A 22,063-nucleotide genomic window follows, 5' to 3' on the forward strand; every position below is an offset into this window, starting at 1 on the left:
AGTATTCTCTCCTGACGTTTTGCCCATATCTATGGCAGGCATCCTCAAAGGTAGTGAGGTATGGAGAAACTAAGCAAGGAAGATTTATATATATCTGTGGAAAGTTTTATATACAGTAGAGTCTCACTAATCCAAGCCTTGCTTATCCAAGCCTCTGGATAATCCAAGCCATTTTTGTAGTCAATGTTTCCAATATATCGTGATATTTTGGTGCTAAATTCATAAATACAGTAATTACAACATAACATTACTGCGTATTGAACTACTTTTTCTGTCAAATTTGTTGTATAACATGAAGTTTTGGTGCTTAATTTGTAAAATCATAACCTAATTTGATGTTTAATAGGCTTTTCCTTAATCAGTCCTTATAATCCAAGATATTCGCTTATCCAAGCTTCTGCCGGCCCGTTTAGCTTGGATTAGTGAGACTCTACTGTATATCTATTAGCTCTGTTTAATGGGAATTGCAGTGCAACATGTGAAGTCTGAGTCGCCTTGTACATTGCCACATAAAATCCAGATTATCTGCTTTGAACTGGGTTATATGGCAGAGTAGAAGGGACCCGAGACATTAGGTTACCCACTTGGTCTTTCATTCAATACATCCTAGAGATCTGGACTATGTGGTTGGTTGATTTCTTACAGGTTTAATCTGTGCCCTCTTTTCTTTAGGATTTTTTTTCCAGTCAGCTGATCTTAATTAGCCATGATTGAAGCTTTGATGCAGCCCTGGGTGCCCTAAGACTATTCAAATGGCTGTCTGATCTGCGGCCACATCATAACCAACACTGCTGCTGTCTTATGGCCAGTAAGCAGTCTTCTCCCAGAGGCTTGCTGGCAACTTTGCATTTCTGTTCATGTGGCTTGGTGCCCACCATGACTCACCAGAAACACAACATCACCAGCAAGCCTCTGAGAGACAGCTGCTTGCTGGTAGCAAGGCAACAAATACAAATACATCTGTCTACCACACTCCCCTCTCTCTCCCCACCTGTGAACCACCACCCATGACTTCTGATACTACTCAATGACTGTGGGAGCTGTTCGGCAGTGGAACTCTCTGCCCTGGACTGTGGTGGAGACTCCTTCTTTGGAGGCTTTTAAGCAGAGGCTGGATGGCCATCTGTTGGGGGTGCTTTGAACGTGATTTCTTGCTACTTGGCAGGGGGTTGGACTGGATGGCCCATGAGGTCTCTTCCAACTCTACTATTCTATGATTCTATGATTCTAATATCTCATTAAAATCTACCCTTATCTTTATGTTAATAGCTTCCCCTTACAGCTATTTTAAAGTCTACCTTTGTCTTCCTTTCTAAATATTCAAATGCAAGCCTCCATTGTCTCCATTGTCATTGTTTTCTCCTCTAATGCCATTGGCCAGCTTGGCCATTTGGATCTAGTGTAATAATTTCCCCTTTCCATTCCTTTATAAATAGGTCTTTTCCCCCCTTCCATGATTTTGCTATTATTAATCTTGCACCTACAAAACTGTATTGACAAATTTCTATGTCTTCTTCTTATCTATTTTGCTTATCACCTAGGAAGTTATAAAACTTCTATAGAACATTTTACAAATTTTTTCTATAATGGACCCAGCCATCAAAAATGTAAAACCTTTTTTCCATAAATATTCCCATTTTTCCTAATTAATATTTTCCCTAAATCTTTAGTCCATGAAATCATCATTGTTTTTATTTGGTTGTCTTCTAAGTTGTATTCTAAAGTGTATTGATATAATCTGGAAATTAGTCCTTTCTTCCCTTTCTCCAAAATGTTCTCCAGTTTTGATTTTCTTTGGGATCATTCTATAGCAGTGGTTCTCAACCTGTGGGTCCCCAGATGTTTTGGCTTTTTAGGTCTCCCAAAAAAAGGGAGCTGGCAAAGTTGCCAAAGGAATGCAAACACAGCAAACAACAACAACAACAACAAAAACCAAGAAGAAGAAGAAGAAAAGGGGGGGGGGGTCAGGTATGAAGGATTTTCAGTGTCTCACTCTCTCCAATGCTAGAAATTTAGGAACTAAAAAAAATTCATTTGCAAGAAAGGCTTCTCATTTGGAGTGTCAATGGTCTTATTTATTCCATTCCATCCCATAGCTATGTCCTTGGCAGATACGCATTTTAGGTAGCTCATCTATTAATCCCCTTTATGATCATAAGGGAAGGTTATATAAAACCAATAGATTAATGGAAGATTTGATAGAATACATGCAGTTAGGTTTAATCTACTGCAAGCCTGGGGATCATCACAGGGAGGATTCAAAGGAGAGAAGCCGAACACACCCTAATACTATCCTATTCATGGGACATTAAACACTTGAGCTACCTCTTAATCCAGGAATGAGAAATTGTGGCTATCCAAACATTGTTGTACTATATCTCCCAGAAGCCCTAGCCAACACAGTCAATAGTAAAAAGGCATGATGAGCATGGCAATCTGACAACATTGGAAGAGCCGCACATTTTCCTTTGTATCACTAAGACACAATATATTATCTTTCCTGGCAGTACTGTACATGTAATTGTCATTGTCATGTCATTTTGACTGGAATGCAAATGAGCCAGAGTGGCATTTCAGGCAAATATATTTCTGCAACATTTAGCAAAGTACAGCTCTGCTATACTTGCAATCCCAGAGCATTTAACACTCCACTCCCCCTCCACACTTATATGTATTCTTTAAGAAATCTAAGTACTGTATATATTCGAGTATAAGCCTAGTTTTTCAGCCCTTTTTTTAAGACTGAAAAAGCCCCCCTCGGCTTATACTCGGTGAGGGTCCTGGTTGGCTTATATTTGGTCAGCTTATACTCGAGAATATATGGTACATTTATTATTTTTCTCTATTATTATTGGTATTATTACATTTATTATTTTTCTCTATTATTGTTGCTACTATTACATTTATTTTACTCTATTATTATTATTATTATTATTATAATTATTGCATTTATTATTTTACTCTATTTATTATTACTTGTATTATTTTCCTGTATGGACTTAACGTCAGGGGAAACCTTTACCATTTATTTATTTATTTATTTATTTATTATTACATGTATTATTTTACTCTATTATTATTAAAAGCATACAAAGCACATTTCCATTGAAGAAGATGAGAATAATTATTTGATCAGAGTTGGAGAGTCTTATCTTAAATTTGAGCTTTATGTAAATATTCAAAAACATTGAACCTACTGTTGCCTCAATTAATGTAATTTTATTGGTATCTATTTTTATTTCTGAAATTTACCACCCTAGGCTTATACTGGAGTCAATGTTTTCCCAGTTTTTTTGTAGTAAAATTAGGTGCCTCGGCTTATATTCAGGTTGGCTTATACTCGAGTATATACGGTAGGTTATTTTGTCCCATTGCTCCATCCAGAGGAGTTCATAGTCACAACTCTAATGCATTATACAGATGGGTACATAGAATGAAATCCCATTGCTGCACTTCTTTGTTAAGTTCCTTTGGAGGTTACTATTGCCCGCACGATGTAGTGAGTTGAGTGTTGGACTACGGCTCTGGAACCCTATTTTTGATTCCCTGTTCTGCAATGGAAACCCACTGGGTGACATTGGGCAAACTATACCCTCTCCGCTGAAAGGGAGCAAAGATATACCCATCTGATTAAATTTTGCCAAAAACCATCCATGATTGAGTCACTTTGACACCAAAGTGAATCTATCATTCCATAAGTCAGAAACAAATTGAAGGCATACAACAAATTACTGGATGGTACCCTCAGTTTCCACTGGATGGCAATGTTGTTCTAATGCAATCTAGGAAGATGTGTTACAAAAATTATCTCTATAGCGTTTTAATATATGGTGCTCTAACTTTTTTTATTGTATTCATCCAAACTTCTTGGGAAGAAGTGAATTAATATTTCCAATTGAACATCTAGGATAATGGCAATGAATAATGATTTGGAACTATGTGGAATGACATTCACATAGATTCTAGGCAGTGTGAAGGTTTTTTTCCCCTTATCTATAACACTATGTAACAACATTTGAAACATTTTCTGTTCCTGGTTTGAAAGCAGGATTCCTGTTTAATTGTGTGGTGCTTACTTTGAAAATAGTTGTTTACACTCCAGAAACTTCTTTTTTGTGGCTGACACAAACTATGTTGAATTGGTTGAGACTCAAAATATTCATTGAAAATCAATAGTTTTTTTAAATAAGCTTAATGTTCTATAAAGCATTTTAATCAAATCAGTCTTAGTTATTTTGCAAATTGTTCAAGTAATATTTTTTTAAAACCCTGCAGCCTTTCAACAACACTGTTCACATGGCCTCCTTTTCAATATGGACCCTCTGACTTGATTCGAGTTGACTGTGGCAAACAAAGGCAAAGGAGCAACATTATCCTCAAAATAGCTTTGAGTTTCTGGAAGCGTACATTATTTTCACATCATTCACTAGAACTTTCTTTTAACCCATCAACTCTGCCTGAAGGCTAACATTAAGAAGTGGAGGTGAATTTGTGCCAGATTAAAAGGGCTTCCCATGCGGTTCTGATCATGTCGCCTGAAGTCATGGTGAGCCAGCAAAGTAGTGATGACCATGACCCCAGTGACTTTCCCAGGAGACAAATGGATGGTGAACTCTCCAATGATAAGGTGGAGGATGAGATCCATTCAGTTCAGTCAATCAAAGGAGCAAATAGAGGACTTTATCACACTACTTGTTGCATGATTTCAGTGGGTTAATTCCATGATTGATCCTTTCTTATCACACAATGTCATGACTCTTCCATTGCTGCAATGCATTTCCTTTGTTATTGGATCACACCTGCTCCATTTGCAAGCTGCATTGAAACTGTGCAATTGTAGTATAGTAAAGGTAAAGGTTTCCCCTGATGTTAAGTCCAGTCATGTCTGACTCTGGGGGTTGGTGCTCATCTCCATTTCTAAGCCAAAGAGCCGGCGTTGTCCGTAGACACCTCCAAGGTCATGTGGCCAGCATGACTGTATGGAGCGCCATTAAATTCCCGCTGGAGCAGTACCTATTGATCTACTCACATTGGCATGTTTTCGAACTGCTAGGTTGGCAGAAGCTGGAGCTAATAGCGGGCACTCACTCCACTCCCGGGATTTCAACCTGTGACCTTTCGGTCTGCAAGTTCAGCAACTCAGTGCTTTAACACACTTCACCACTGGGGCTCCCAATAATGTTTGGCCAGTACAGGGATCGAACCTGCGACCTTGGCGTTCTTAGCACCACGCTCTAACCAACTGAGCTAACTGGCCACTCAATTGTTGTATAAAACTATATATATATATATATATATATATATATATATATAGAGAGAGAGAGAGAGAGAGAGAGAGAGAGAGAGAGCGCACATGTACTCTATGTAGGTCAGAGATGGGTGGGTAGGAAGACAAGGTCAAATAAGGCCACACAGAAGCCTAATTGCAGGAACAAGCATTACCGAAATGGCACTGTAGTGCTAATGGAAAGAAGGTGTGCAAGTAACTGAAAACAACCCGATTGCTGCAAGGCAACAGCTAGCGTGATAAAGCCCTGAGTTCCCTTTCAAAGTCAAAGTCCATTCTATCTGCAATACGTAGTTGAATTGTTTTACTAGAATCATAGAATCATAGAATAGTAGAGTTTGAAGAGACCTCATGGGCCATCCAGTCCAACCCCCTGCCAAGAAGCAGGAAATTGCATTCAAAGCACCCCCGACAGATGGCCATCCAGCCTCTGCTTAAAAGCCTCCAAAGAAGGAGCCTCCACCACAGTTAACAATGGCTATACCCTACAGAATCTTGAAATTTGTTATTTAATGTGGTGACTAGAATTCTCTGCTAGAGAGCTCTATGGTGTAGTTCAGGGGATTGGTTCATAGCTCTCTAATAAACAATTTTAAGTACATCATCAAACTACAAATCCCAGGATTCCATAGGATGCAGCCATGACAGTTAAACTGATATTAAATTGTTATAGCTGTATAATGCAGATATACAGTGTTCCCTCACTTATCATTAGGGGTACGTTCCAGGACCACCCGCAATAAGTGAAAAACCGCAAAGTAAGGACCCTATATTTATTTTAATATTTATACATTACTAGCTGTGCCCGGCCACGTGTTGCTGTGGCGAAGTATGGTGGTATGGGAAGTAAAGTATTGAGGAATTGGTGGTAGTTAAGGTAAAGGGTCCCCTGGGCTGAGTGGGTTGCTAGGAGACCAAGTGAGCGGAGCTTAGCCTTCTAACTGGCAGCAATTGGATAAAAACAATTATTCCTCTCCCTCTAATTAGGACTTTATTTTTCTTTTCTTTTTGTTGTATCAACCTAGAGGCATGGATGAGGGGTTGTGCTATCAATTTTCGAGGTTGTGGGGTGTTTACTTTTGTTGTTTTGTCCACTGCCGTGATGCCATCACTCTTTTATATTTATACATTATTTTAGTAGTTATACACTATCTTGGGCCCCCGGTGGCACAGTCTGTTAAAGCGCTGAACTGCTGAATTTGTGGACTAAAAGGTCCCAGGTTCAAATCCCGGGAGCTGAATTAGTGCCCGCTGTTAGCCCCAACTCCTGCCAACCTAGCAGTTTGAAAACAAGCAAATGTGAGTAGATCAATAGGTACTGCTCTTATTTTTCCTTAGAAACCAGTCTAGAGTAGACTAGACAGCTCCCAAGCCTTTCTATCTACAATGGAGTTCTTTTTACCTGAATAAATACTTTTTGAACTTTTATTGAGACTATGCAGTCCATTGCAATCCTAAATGGTCAAAGGCTTCTCTTTGCTCGCCCCGTGTAAGTAACTGCTGCATTTGAAAGCTTTGCTTTTGCTACTCTGCTGATTTTTGGTGGAATCTCCCCCAGAGAGGGTTAAATTGAGTCTAACCGCTCAGAGATTACCACAACACATTCTACTAAAATCTTTGTTTTTTTATAATCTTTCTCTCCCTCTCTCTCTTTCAAAATCACCATCTTCAAAGAAGAAAGGTCATATAACCTTCAGTTGTATAAAGAAAGGAGTTCCCTCAGTTTTTGCCCTCTGCTCTCTCCACTCACAAAACAAGCTGTCCAGCTAGGACTTTCTTTTATACAGCTTGCAGAATGTCATTTTCCTTTTCTGCTGGTCACTCTGCTATATCCCGCTGTGCTCAGTCCTAAACCACTCAGTATCTTCAACCAGACAGGATATTTCAGCAGCAAATACAACTGCTCCAAGTCAAGGTGAACAGGGCAAAATAAATTTGCTGAACACCCCAGAAGCACCTCTTCTTGCCCTGGCAGTGAAAAGACAGACCTGAAACGAAACGCCTAACCATTTTGCTACTCTTGTATGAGTCTCCAAATCAATGTGCCTTTCTGTACAGACCACCTTAGAGTGTTCGCCCTTTCTTTCTTTCTTTCTTTCTTTCTTTCTTTCTTTCTTTCTTTCTTTCTTTCTTTCTTTCTTTCTTTCCCTCCCCATGTTTCCTTTGGCTCTGCACAGGCCCAGTTTCTCTAATCAGATGAAGCCGTGGGATTATCTCTGTCCCTCGCAGCCAGGCTCCATTTTGATTCCTCTCTGTCGGTCGGTGGGAAAAGCATCCGAAAGTGGAGAGCCGAAGGGCTCACCTGTGGAGGTCCAAGGCAAAGGCTGCGGGCTGTGCTCTTCCCCTCTTCCTCGGATGCTGTTTTGGCTTCCTCGGCCTCCTTGCCTGGCGGGATTTCCCAAAGGGAGGCAAGAATAATAATTATTGTAAGGATAAACCCACACACAGCATCCTCTGGTGGCTTTCGGCTTTTTTCTTTCTTTGAATTCTGAGCATCTTGTCTGAAGTCCCCTGAAGATTTCCTGGCCTGTGGCAAATCTGGATGTGAAATTTCACCCTGTGGAGGGAAGGTAAGGATTGCAGACATCTCTTTCTTCCAACCCCCCCCCCCTCTCTCTTCTTCTAATTGATTGACAGTGGGATTGTCTTTTACTAACATGTCTTTTGGGAAGAACAAAACCGAACTGTGAAGCTAGAGAGACAAACCTGTTAAGGTGAAGGCGAGAAAATGGAGAAGCAAAAACTATGTGATGAATGAGTTCCTCTTCTTTCTGAAAGAAAGAAGAGCAACTCATTGAGATGCTGGGAAATACATTTGATTGAATTCTGGTAGTTTTGTTTCATTTTTTCCCCTCTTGCTAGAACTTTTGCTCACTATTAATCTTACTCCATCCCCATGGAGAATTTCTAAGAAGAATTTAGGCTCGTATTTGTTTAAAGGGGCATCTTCAGCTCATGTAGACCCTACATTTTTCGGCAGGAAGGTAGAATAACACTTTGTGCACTTTGCACATGCTCAGAGACATCCACTCTTTTTACATTCCTAATAGGAAGTATCCTAAAAACAGGTTCTGGCTGTGGAGGCCTATGGCTCAAATTAAGTCTGCATGCTTCATATATCATGTTGTCATTTTATAATTATTCTTTGTGTTCATTTGGGTTTTTTAAAGGAATACTTAGTCTGTCGAAGGCTTTCATGACCAGGATCACAGGGTTGTTGTATGTCTTTCGGGCTGTGTGGCCATGTTCCAGAATTATTCTCTCCTGACGTTTCGCCCACATCTATGGCAGGCATCCTCAGAGGTTGTGAGTTTATCCATACCTCACAATCTCTGAGGATGTCTGCCATAGATGTGGGCGAAACATCAGGAGAGAATACTTCTGGAACATGGCCACACAGCCCGAAAGACATACAACAACCCTGCAATACTTAGTCTAATTTGTTGCAACTGTTTGTCTTTGCTGTTCCTGTTGCCTTGTTATATAACTTTATATTAACAACAAAAAATGAAGTGTATGTTTTCTCGACTTCCCCGTAAAAGATTATAAATGAAATTACAGATGTTCCCATAAGACCATGATCAGTTGCATGCTGCTGTGAAAACTTTGATGCTATCTATTTTGTTGTATGATCCTCAGAAAGAATATTAGTCACTGACATCCTGCTTTCCTTCCTTGGTGAATATTTTTTCCCTTTTCTTAGCTAGAGCCCATTAAAGTTTCCAGTAGTTATATAACTTTATTTAAAATGTGAGATAGGTCTGTTCTGTTGTTTTTTTTAAAAAAAAAAAATCTTGATCTGCCCAACTAAAACTTGCATGGATGTTGATTATTTCTTCTTGGTAAAAATGTGGATATACAGTAGAGTCTCACTTATCCAAGCTAAACGGGCCGGCAGAAGCTTGGATAAGCGAATATCTTGGATAATAAGGAGGGATTAAGGAAAAGCCTTTTAAACATCAAATTAGGTTATGATTTTACAAATAAAGCACCAAAACATGTTATACAACAAATTTGACAGAAAAAGTAGTTCAATATGCAGTAATGTTATGTTGTAATTACTGTATTTATGAATTTAGCACCAAAATATCACGATATATTGAAAATATTGACTACAAAAATGGCTTGGAATATCCAGAGGCTTGGATAAGCGGGGCTTGGATTAGTGAGACTCTATTCTACATATAGACTGAGTTTTTTAAAGAAGGAAAACAATGCCTATAACATGTTGAATGATAGGAAAGTCATTTATTAAATGCAGCAAGCTTATGCCATAGGTCAGCAATTCTCAAACTGTGCTCCGGGAAGCCCTTGGAGTTCCACAAGAGGTTCTCAGGGTTCTGCGATCACCCAACCTATTCTGGGGTTACTGCTATTATTATTATTATTATTATTATTATTATTATTATTATTATTATTATTATTTGATATGCATCAAGGTTAGTACACAGCAAACAAGAGCACTATGCTGGCTTTTGTATTAGATCACACGTCGGATACTTCTCAAGTGTCTAGGACTGTGTGATATATCGGAGAAAAATGCATGCAGATTCGAGTAGGGTGGCCTTTTGCAGCTGACAGATGGTAATTTTGTCAGCGCCAATTATTTTTAAGTGCAGGCCAAGGTATTTAGGCACTGCACCCAGTGTGCCGATCACCACTGGGACCATCTTTACTCACTTGTGCCAGAATTGCACATTATTATTATTATTATTATTATTATTATTATTATTATTATTATTATTATTATTATTTATTACAAGGCTGAATTGCCATCTGTTGGGGTGCTTTGATTGTGTTTTTCCTGCATGGCAGAAGGGGGTACTTCTAGAACATGGCCATACAACCCAGAAAAAATACAACAACCCAAACATGAACTTCAAGCAAATTATAGTTACCAGACAGGATTCCTATTCAGGAGGCAGCTGGTGGCCTCTAAGTCAGTAGGTTTTAATCCAAAATCTGACGAACCTTTACAAGGTTCTATTCTTTAAATGCAATATGTACAGCACCTTAGTTTTCTCTTTTAAATTCATACTAAAACTTAGCATGGTTTCACTGCTCCCCTAACTTGAAAGCCACTGGATGCCACTCTCAGCATGCATAGCTGGCACTAGGGAGCCCTGAACACTGTGGACTTTAATGCTAGGCCAATATGTATAGGATGCCATTGCTAATGGAGTAAGCATTGACATATTCCCTGTGTAGGAAAGTATCACTATTTCTTGACCAGGTAAATAACATTTCTCCTCCTATCACCAACTTCGACTTGATCGGATATGTTGGGCATTGCCTGCTTCACTAGCAATGGAGGATCTGGGGTAATTTCATTGCTAGAATCAGCTTTCTAATACTAATGTATTCATTAATTTGACTCCGCTTTGAAACACGATTTCAAAGTCAATTTGGAGTATTCTACAGGGACTCTCAACCCTTTCAAAGCAAGGTCAGGAATACTTTTATGTCTCATCAAGATGTTGTAATTCTATCCATAGTAAAAGTGAGCAATTGTAGTTGTTAGTGATATTTGACATTAAGTCAGCTTCAACATATGGTGACCCTATAAATGAGATCTTCTGGAAGCCTTGCTCATGTCTTGTAAACTCATAGCTTCCTTAATGGAATCAATCCATTTGCTAGGCAGTGTCCTATTTTCTCTGCTGCCTTCTGCTTTACCAACATTATCATTGCTTCCAGTGAGAGCATGAATATTACATCCATACTTCGCAATTCTTTTAAAAATAGTGTGGGTCAACCATTTTTTTCAGGTGTTTTTCACCTGTTGCTCCCATCAGCCCTAGCAGAGGCAATGGCAAGGTATTATGAGAGCAGCAGTCTAAAAACATCAGATGGACCACTGCTGGTTTAAAAGTTAATTGGACTGTGTGATCTGGGGAGGTTAAGGCAATGTTAAGTCTCTTAAAGGAGAGGTAATGCTGAGGTTCAGGCTAGTGGGATAATTCTTTCATCTGCCCCGTAAAATGCCCAGTTTCTTATGTTCAAGTGTATAAAGACTAAGGACCTCATCACACTGAGGTCCTGAAACTGGGGAACAGCAGGGGCATCTATGGGGCAGTGAGGCAAATCTGGTGGGCAGTGTGGGAACCCGTCACCCTGCATTGCCCCCTTTCCCATCCCGTGTGGGGAAGTGTTGCCACCTGGCTTCCTCCTACACTTTCCCTGTTATATCTTACGAGAACACGGAAAGTCTCCCTTGTTCTCAGGGCTCTGTTGTAAGATGCTTTCCACATGGAGTCAAGGATGGTGCATCGCGAGAAGTAGCCCTGCGTCATGTGATGGGCATTGTTTGGCTCCGTACAGGCTCAGTGTAGAAAATGTCCTACAACGGAGCCCAGACCTCGTGTGATGAGGTTGTAGGGGATACTGAAATTGCTCATTGATGAGAGCAAACAGACTATGCATGTTCAGTATAGCTTTTCCGGTAGAGTATTGTTACATTCATGTTTCTCTGAAAAAGAGGCATGACCACCAATAGGGCAGAGAAGGATGGTATCAAACGCACAACAGTATCAGTAATATTTCAATTCACACAACTAGATTCAATATTAATTTAGCCACCTAGCAGACTACCCTGTTTCCCTGAAAATAAGACAGTGTCTTATATTATTTTTTGCTCCCAAATATGTGCTAGGTCTTATTTTCAGGGGATGTCTTATTTTTCCATGAAGAATTCACATATATTGTTGAACAAAAAAAGAACATTTATTATATACTGTACAGTAGTTGTCACCACAAACCAGCATAACCAGCCAGACTGTGAATCCTAACAAGAATTTCTTGTTACTATCATTATTTCCATGTACAACAATCTATGGTACGTACATTTACCGATCCTGCATGCTCTGGTGTTCTGTTCAGCGGGCATACTTCCAAACAAAATTTTTGCTAGGTCCTACTTTCAGGGGAGGTCTTATATTTAGCAATTCAGCAAACTCACTAGGTAAAGGTTTCTCCTGACATTAAGTCCAGTCATGTCTGACTCTGGGGTTTGGTGCTCATCTCCATTTCTAAGCCGAAGAGCTGGTGTTGTCCATAGACACCTCCAAGGTCATGTGGCCGGCATGACTGCATGGAGCGTCGTTACCTTCCCACCGGAGCGGTACCTATTGATCTACTCACATTTGCGTGTTTTCGAACTGCTAGGTTGGCAGGAGCTGGGGCTAACAGCGAGCGCTCATTCCGCTCCCGGGATTTGAACCTGGGACCTTTTTGTCCGCAAGTTCAGCAGCTCAGTGCTTTAACACACTTCGCCACCGGGGCTCCCAAAATTACTACTAGGTCTTATTTTCTGGGGATGTCTTATTTTCGAAGAAACAGGGTATCTGTATGTGCTCTGTGTGAGCATAATCATGCCCAAGGTGAACACTTATGCCACAAGGATTGTTTGTTAAATATAGTAAGTCTCGATTTTAGGAGGGGTTGTGGTGTAGGATCCCTATGAAAGCGAAAGCACCTTTCTAGGAATCTCTTGGTACTCAAGTACAATTCTATGATCAACGTCTGGCAAAGTTTGACCATAGACTGTCAGTGAAGGACCTGGAGATTCCTAGAGAGGTTGATCAAATTGATGAATGATCAAATCCACAGAAGTTGATCCTGAAAATGTGTGGAGTTGACAGGACATTGTACCACAGACTCTTTGGGACCGTCTCAACTTCCCTTGCAAAAGGAAGCATCTATGGGTGGGAGGAAGTTGCTTGTCTAATCATGTTTCTTCCTGTAAGCATTTGGCTTATCCCTCCCCTCCAAATGTAATAAATGTGGAATTGCATTCATTTATGTTTGTTCCCTTTGCCTTGATTTCTCTATCTGCCACTCCCTGAGTAACCCTGCTGGCTGTTTTCTGACTGTCAAATGTTGCTCTATGACATGTAAATTTATGCTGCTAGATAAAATGGATGCGTGACGACATGAGAGACAGCATCTTTATAATTCAATGAATGCACCATATGTTATTGATATTATTAATCATTACATTAGTAATACAAAAACCGAAGTGAAAACAAATGATTTTTATAGGTACAGTAGAGTCTCACTTATCCAACATAAATGGGCCGGCAGAATGTTGGATAAGTGAATATGTTGGATAATAAGGAGAGATTAAGAAAAAGCCTATTAAACATCAAAATAGGTTATGATTTTACAAATTAAGCACCAAAACATCATGTTATACAACAAATTTGACAGAAAAAGTAGTTCATTACACATTAATGCTATGTAGTAATTACTGTATTTACGAATTTAGCACCAAAATATCATGATATATTGAAAACATTGACTACAAAAATGCGTTGGATAATCCAGAACGTTGGATAAGTGAGTGTTGGATAAGTGAGACTCTACTGTAATAACTTTTGAACTTTTCCCAAAACTCCACTGTTTATAAAATTGCGACCCATCATATCTCTTATATTTAATAGCTTTACTCCATCTTGGGCAAATGCAACGGAGGGCAGATCTACACTGGCACATACTTCAGGCCAATCCAGCATGGTAGACAATAGATTGCCCCTGATAAGTGACTCAGTCTATAGGGACTACCCCATCTGCCACAGGGGTGGAAGCAAGTCCCAATCACCCAGTTCTGCTGAATGTGGTTCAGCGTCACTAGGCAGCCACCCTAAACTTCCCTCCACTCCAATCTCCAGTTCACTGGGGTTTCCAGCCAGCCACAACACAAGAACCACTTATTCCCTATTGCTTACCTTGACATCAGCTGGGGTAATGGAAGACTGGGAAGGAAGTGGGAGATGAACGGGGGGGGGGGATTTCCTCATTTCCCCCCTCCTTTGGTGTCCCATCACTTTGGATGATGTCAGGGCAAGTGATGGGGAATAGGTGTTGGGAATTGATGAGCCGTTAAGCTCTAATCACCGTCTTATGTCATCTATATAAAGTCTATGAGAGGATGCTATTAAATCGACTAGGACCTGTTATCGAACCCAAGCTTATTGCACAACAAGCAGGTTTCAGACCAGGGAAAAACTGTACAGGTCAAATTCTTCATCTGACTGAACATATCGAGGAGGGCTACGAGAAAGGCTGCATCACGGGAACAGTTTTTGTGGACCTTACGGCAGCCTATGACACGGTGCAACATAGAAAAATGCTGCATAAAGTCTACCATATCACCCGGGACTTTGACTTTACAAAAACTGTCCAGACCCTCTTAGAAAACAGCAGCTTCTATGTGGAGTTTCAGGGCCAGAAAAGCATGGAGGAGGCAAAAGAATGGTTTACCCCAAGGCAGCGTTCTTGCACCGACCTTATTTAACATCTTCACGAACGATCAGCCACTACCACCACTCACAAAGAGCTCTATATATGCTGATGACCTTGGCCTTACAACACAAGCAAAAGATTTTGAAACAGTTGAAAAGCAACTCACCAATGCCTTGAAAGATCTCTCCAGCTACTACAAAGAGAACCACCTGAAGCCTAACCCTGCCAAGACACAAGTGTGTGCTTTCCACCTACGTAACTGCGAAGCCAACAGGAAACTGAAAGTTACTTGGGAAGGCCAAGAGCTCGAACATTGTTTCCATCCTAAATACCTTGGTGTCACCTTAGACCGAACACTAACATATAGGAAACACTGCATGAACACCAAGCACAAAGTAGCTGCACGCAATAACATCCTGCGGAAACTGACTGGCAGCGCATGGGGAGCAGACTCACAAGTAATAAGAACATCAGCCCTGGCCTTGTCTTTCTCAACTGCAGGGTATGCCTGTCCTGTTTGGCACAAGTCTGCCCATGCAAAGCAGGTGGACATAGCACTGAATGAAACATGCAGAATCATCACAGGATGCCTTAAACCTACACCTGTTGATAAACTCTACAAGTTAGCTGGCATTGCCCCTCCTGACGTGCGATGGGAAGTTGCTGCTAACGGTGAGAGAGAAAAGGTTGAACATTGTGAAAGCCACCCACTGCATGGCTATCACCCTCCTCCCACCAGACTCAAATCAAGGAAGGGCTTCATGAGAACCACCACTCCTCTTGATGTTCCTCCAGCAACAGCAAGGGTGTCTCTCTGGGCAGCTAAACCTGCCAATTCTAACTGGATGGCCCCCCAAGAGGGTCTTCCTCCAGGGGCAAACCAGGAATGGGCAACTTGGAAGTCCCTGAACAGATTCAGAAGTGGAGTGGGCAGATCAAAAGACAACTTGGCAAGGTGGCACTACCTGGAGGAATCCTCCACCTTGTGTGACTGTGGAGCTGAACAAACAACTCAGCATATGTATGCTTGCCCACAATGTACGGAGGAGGAGTTGTTTAAAGCTACAGACAATGCAGTTGCTGTTGCCCGCTTTTGGTCCAAAACTATTTAGTTGCTTGTGATTTCTTTTCTTTTCTATTTTATTTCCATTATTTGAAATGTATTTGCTGTACCAATGCTTTTGACACAAAATAAATAAATAAATAAACCCACTTTATGAGGTAAATTCCCAATAAAATAGCAGAGTAAAATGCAGCAGTGAGACTTATGCGGTGTGAGTTTTGGAAAGCCTCTGTGTCCTCAGGATGGCAAAGGAACGCAAAGTTAGCTTTAAAGTTTAAAAGCATTTATTGAGGTAAAAAGAAATCCATTCATGGATAGAAAAGGTTTGGAGCTAGCTAACTTATCTAATCTGATCTAATACACATAGACAGATCAAAATAACAAAGATCTAGATAGCTACATCTTGAAAAATAGGAGGGACAGAGTGCGTCCTCTCTCTGGAACAAAGCAGGAAGGAGGAATGGTGACCAACCTCATGGGTCTCTTTCACCTCTAGGGCCATAAACATTCCAGAGACCAAATTGGGGAAGTTATGTCAAAGCTCAAGGAGAGATCACATTTCTAAAGCATCAAAGGGTGGGGTTGACCTAAACAGGACAGGAAGGAGGAAACAATAGTAAAACCTAATCAAAGCATGCATGGAACTGGGGAAGGTGTCCCTAACTCCTTTCTAGGCTTTCTATCTAACCATAGAGACTTAAGCAGTACAGGATGACATTTTTCCAACAATAGGTAGATCCTCTGTCATCATTGGGACATGTGGGCAGAGGGGAAGGGAATTGCCATCCCATGTATCTGGGTGATAGTGAGGACAGTTGCTGGTAGTTCTGTTTGAGAACCAGCCCAACTATTCCTAGTGATCCTAAGTCATGGGAAAGCCTGGTTTTGAGGCAGAGTTTGAACTTTTTCTCAACTTTGAGTAATGTGGGGCAAGACATTACCACAGATCAGCTCCATGTGGCCAATCCTCACTTACACTGACCATTCTTTGACCAGATGTGGTCAAAGAGTACATCTGCACTGGAGAATTGATGCAGTTTGACACAACATTAACTTCCATTGATCAATGTTGCAATGTCTCTAGCCTTCTCTGTTAAAAAGCACTGGTGCCGCATCCAACTACAAATCCCTAGATTCCTTAGCATTGAGCCATGACAGCAAAAGTGGTGTCAAACTGCATTAATTCTCCCATGTAAATCCACCCAGATTCTTATCTTTAAAAAGAAAATTATAGGAAAAATACAAAAATGAAAAAGGCTCCCTCAAAAATGTGGTTCCAAAGCCAGTGTTTTAGAAGTCATAAGTAAACCTTACTCATTACAATACAGCTGTTTGTAAAAAGCGATAATCTGGGCATTGTGTTGTCGAATCTGGGCATGTCCATTACCCAAAACATAACAAAAGGTATATTACAAAACATATTATTTCTAACCTCTTTCCTGGACTTTGCTGGTAACTGATGCCATATTGTGAAAAATAGCATGAGTCACATTCTTGGAGATGATGAGCCAATGCATATCACAGTGGGGAGTAATCACATTATCCAGGTTGTATGCCCTTTTTTTTTTTTACTACTACTCTGGAAGAACCACATGCTCATAAATCTAGTCCAAGCCATTTTCATTGTTTTAACATGAGCAAGGTCACAGTAGGGAATTCTTACATTATCCATGCTGTGTGCCCTTTTTATTTTTGTTTTTTTACTGTTTCTCTTGAAGGACCACATGCTCATATATCTAGTCCAAGCCATTTTCATTGTGTTAACAAGAGCGAGGTCAAGAGGAACTGTTTTTCTGAGATCGTCATTTCAAGAGAATTTATAAGAAAACGGTTGCCTTTGCAGTGCCAGAAGAAAGAAATGTGTTTATGTTTTTCACTACTTCTAGAAAAACAGCATTCAGTTATGATGCACAGCAGCAGAAAACACAGGGGATGTCCCTGATATTTGAAGAGTCGGGGATTTCAATCTACAATATGACATCTATTTCCTCCATTGCTTATGACCCCACACATTTGTGGATTTGACTTTTGTGGATTTGATTGTTCATGGATTTGATTATGGGAATCTGTAAGCCCTCAGTCCTCTACAGCAGCAATTCTCCAGCTGTGCTCTGTGGAGCCCTTAGGGTTCCATGAAGCACAGTCAGGGACTCTGAAAACACCGGGAAGCCTGGGCCCCCTGGGATCTTCCACTGAAATACTGTTAAGTTTATGTTGGTTAAAATTTTCTTCATTTTAAATATTCTATTGTTCTTTCTTTCTTTTCCACTTCAAACAAGATATGTTTGTTTATGTTTTTTCAATTAATTCACACAAACATTCTCCATCCATCCGCCACTGGCTTGGCCCATCTGTCAAATTTTAAAATGCAATGCATCCTCTGTGTCTAAAAGTTTCTTGGAGCACCACAAGAAACATTTCCAGCAAAAAGGGCTCTGTGGCTTTAAAAGTTTGAGAGATTGCTGCTCTAGAGATTCTTAGAGAGTTGTTTTCTCTGGTTAAAAAATTATATATTGGGGTTTTTTTTTCCATTGAACAGTGATCAACACCTACCTTTGTTAGTCAGTTGTATGCTATCTCAGCTATAATAATTTCAGTCGAATTTTTAAGAATTTAAAAGAATATAATATGTAGTAGATATGTGCACAAATCCCATTTCCTTCGGTACTTGCAGCACATCCGGCATATCCAGTACCTTTGGGAGCACAAAATGGGAAGGGCCCTCCCAGTATGAAAACCTGCCCGCAACTAAAACAAGTGGGAGCCGATCTAAGCTCCTCCTCTGTTTTTCGCCATCACAGCTTAATCTTTTTTTATATAAATCCTGAGCAAACAAAAGGAAACCTTAATACCCTGAAAACTACTACCAGTTACCTCTCTTCTAAAGTAGAAACAGCTGTAAAAAAACATTAAATCCAAAGCAGAAAGGAGATTGAAGCATGCCAGGAAAAAAGGGTTTTTTAAAGAAAGCCCAGGGAGGATAAGGAGCTCCAGGAGGTCATCACTCTCCCTTACCTGGAAGTGAGAAATCTCCTTTAAATGCCTTGGAAAGTGCATGTGGCATGCAGGCCCGGGAGAGAGGCCTGTAGCACCTTTCCTCTCGAGTAGAAGGTAGGAATTTGCCTCCTTAAAGCTCGCACCTGTCTGCAGCCGAGCACCTCTCCTCTAGAGCAGAGCTTAAATGCCTTAAATGATGGGAAGGGGAGCATGGGAAGGCCACCCCCATAATGGGCCGATAGAAAATTGATCTTTTAGCACCCCAGAGTGAAAATAGTTATAGCCCTCCCGATTTTGGGAGGCTCCCAAAAACAGATCCAGGCTCCCACCAAAAGCCAGGACATGAAACGGGTCAAGGTTTACCCCAAAAGTACAACCCTAATATGTAGTAAATACATAAAATTTATGATGTCATGTCTATTAAAGCTGATATTTTATAATTTTATTGAGCTTGTTTTTGACTTGTTATATGTTATTTTTCTTTTAAATAATTTTTATTGAGAGGTTTCCAAGCAACTCCATACATTTCTTATTACAACAAAGATTCTCATTTCTCGATACAATAAAACACATATAAGACAACAAGGGTAACTGAGGGAGAGGGGTGAGGAGGAAAATGAGGTATCAATACACAAGTTGAAAAAAGAAAGGGGGATTAAAAAAAAACAACAACCACAATGCAAAAACAACCATAGGAAAAAAAGCTTACATATAAACAGTTGTATATATTTCCTGTTTTATGTTATTTTTGGCATTAAATGTTTGCCACTATGTTTTATATTGCTGGTAGCCACCCTGAGTCTCTTCGGGGAGATAGGGTGGGTTATAAATAAAGCATTCTTGTTGTTGTTGTTGTTGTTATCCTGTGTCCCTAAATCTAGTGAATGTGGAGTGCTCACTGTATAGACATGTACATGAAGTAAATATTTCAGCTACTCCATGGGGCTAGGGAGAACTTAGTAGGTTTTACTGGCAGAGTTGTGAAGAAGATATCTATTTCTTTTACTCTGTTTATAAGGAAAGAAAGGCCACATTATAGGTGAATAGATTCAACCAAATTAGCCACAGCTCTGATTCTGCAAAATGAGTTTTCCTTGGAAGTCTCATAGCATTGCCTAGCATCAATGTCAACTTGATGGCAATTAACAGCAGTAACAAATTGCTTGCAAACTGAAAAGAGAGATCAGATAGAAAGAGACACTGCTTATAAAAGGAGGCTTCGGTGTTGTTTGACAGGTAACATGGATCAAACTACACTTTGGTAAAAGAAAAGGTTGCTCAAGATTTCCATGCAAAAGAAAACACCTGCACCAACACAAAAACCTCTTTTTTGTATGTCAAAATGGTAATCTTTTTTAGAGAACTAATCTGGCTAATCTTTTGAGCAATTAGGAAAGTGGAACAAGGACTCAGCTGAGTGTAAATTAGATTGACAGTGGCGGCTGTCTGGAGAATATTTAGTGGTGCCCCTTAAATACTAGGGAGGTGGCCCATCAAGGAAAAGTGATTGTGACTACATCTGTACAAAAGGTCTCTTCTCAGTCACATTCTTGGAGAGGATTAACAATACATGTCACGGTAGGGTACAATTAAATTATCTGGGTTGTCTGACCTTTTAAAAAATCTTTTGCTATTTGCTTCTTGGAACCATATGTTCATATCCCTAACCCAAACTATGTTCATTGTGTTAACAAGAGCTAGGTCAAGAGGTGATAATTGTGTGAGAACTTCACGAAACTTCACGAAATTTCAGGAAAAATTGTAAGATAAGGGCTAACCATACAAGAGCGGATATTTAATGAAGAGGATGCCATGACTAAAGGTTGAACCTGGTTTGATATCCTCAAACTGTTTTACAAGGCTGAATCTACCTGAGGGGTTCTCCCGAACTCCATTGTGTGATGCTCCTGTCCCAGTTCAGCTTGTTTACTATTGGGGCAATGCCTTCAGTAGAGTCAACCTTAGAAAACGGTTTGAGGATATCAAACCATGTTAAATCTTTAGTCTTGATGTGAACACATGTTCACCATTATTGGTTTATGTATGTTCCCATGACACAGCAACTGCAGGTGGTTTGGAGGGGGGGATTCCCACAATTTATGCACATATTCCCATATTCACTTGTTCCAATAGTCTTTGTTTTCCCTTCGGTCTTGCCCACCTATGCTTCTAGAAAATTGGGAGGTGAAATTTAGACCTGTGAATGTGGGCATGCAAATACAATCTACAGATTTTTGATACTTCCTCAATTCCCTCTTTATGTCCTCCCAGGTGGGCAATTGATGGTGGACTGCAACTCCCAACAGCCTTAGCCAGCATAAGCAATGGTGAAGGATCAAGAGAGATTAATCCAGAGACTCATAGGTTCTTATGTTTGATTTATATGAAAGAAGTGAAGCTTTGGAGATACCCTTCCCTTGACTGAATCAAATTAACACTCTTTAGATCGATAGTATCAGTATGCATCCAATCCCAGTGCTAACATTAGTGAAGAAAGCTGGTGGAGAGAGTTCTGGGTTATCAGAACATTAACCTAATCCTGCATATTTTGCCTTTCAATATCTCAGACTTCAAATATATCCCAGTCAATATAATATTTTCAGGTAATTAATTAATGCCACAAAAACAAAAGTGATTGATTTCTGTGGAAGACAATCCTGTAGCATTTTGGTAGCTCTTCAAAACAAAGTTATGTTACCGCGCTAGATCCAGATTGGTCCAAAATGTTGCCAGCTACCCTGTTTCCCCTAGAATAAGACATCCCCGGAAAATAAGACCTAGTAGAGGTTTTGCTGAATTGCTAAGTATAAGGCCTCCCCTGAAAGTAAGACCTAGCAAAGTTTTTGTTTGGAAGCATGCCCGCCGAACAGAATACCCGAGCATGCAGGATCAGTAAATGTACGTACCATAACGTGTTGTACATGGAAATATTGGTAGTAACAAGAAATTCTTGATAGGATTCACAGTTTGTCTGGTTATGCTGGTTTATGATGACAACTACTGTACAGTATATAATAAATGTTCATTTTTTTGTTAAAAAATAAATGTGAATTCTTCTCAATGGAAAAATAAGACATCCCCTAAAAATAAGACTTAGACCATCTTTGGGAGCAAAAATTAATATAAGACACTGTCTTATTTTCGGGGAAACACAGTAGGATCCACTCTCTGGTTGGTCGATAACTGGTTGGCTCTAATCATGGCTGAAAATTTAATAAACTGTCATTTGATTACTGTATTTTAATACTTTGTGTCCATTTATTGATCTGCCAGGTGAAGGGTATGAGCAGAAAGGAGTGCAGTGTGGCAAGAGATAATTAACTGAAACGGGTTGTGATGTCTCTGTTTTGGTCAATACAATGAGTGCCAGCCAGGTACACACAAAAAGTGTTTTGGGTGTTGGTACATACAATGGAGACCTGATGGCAACGGGTGTGGAACAACACTATCAGTGGTTCCAACATTTTTTTGAC

At 40.1% G+C, this 22,063-nt stretch overlaps 1 protein-coding gene and 1 non-coding gene across 3 annotated transcripts in view; one reads left to right on the forward strand and one right to left on the reverse strand.

Moving 5' to 3' along the window:
- gprin2 (G protein regulated inducer of neurite outgrowth 2) overlaps positions 1–22,063 on the forward strand; it is a 96,899-nt gene that overhangs the window by 36,628 nt on the left and 38,208 nt on the right. The window contains exon 1 of one of the 2 annotated variants that reach the window (XM_008114460.3): positions 7,069–7,857. The exons of the other annotated variant lie outside the window; for it this stretch is intronic. The gene's annotated coding sequence lies outside the window, so the exon portion shown is untranslated. Of the gene's footprint in view, positions 1–7,068; positions 7,858–22,063 lie in introns of those variants that run through there. 2 annotated transcript variants of the gene reach the window in all.
- trnai-aau (transfer RNA isoleucine (anticodon AAU)) lies at positions 5,184–5,257 on the reverse strand. The gene has a single exon. It is a non-coding gene; the product is annotated as a tRNA-Leu (tRNA).

Source organism: Anolis carolinensis, chromosome 3 (genome assembly GCF_035594765.1).
Source record: "Anolis carolinensis isolate JA03-04 chromosome 3, rAnoCar3.1.pri, whole genome shotgun sequence".
Classification (NCBI taxonomy): Eukaryota; Metazoa; Chordata; class Lepidosauria; order Squamata; family Dactyloidae; genus Anolis; species Anolis carolinensis.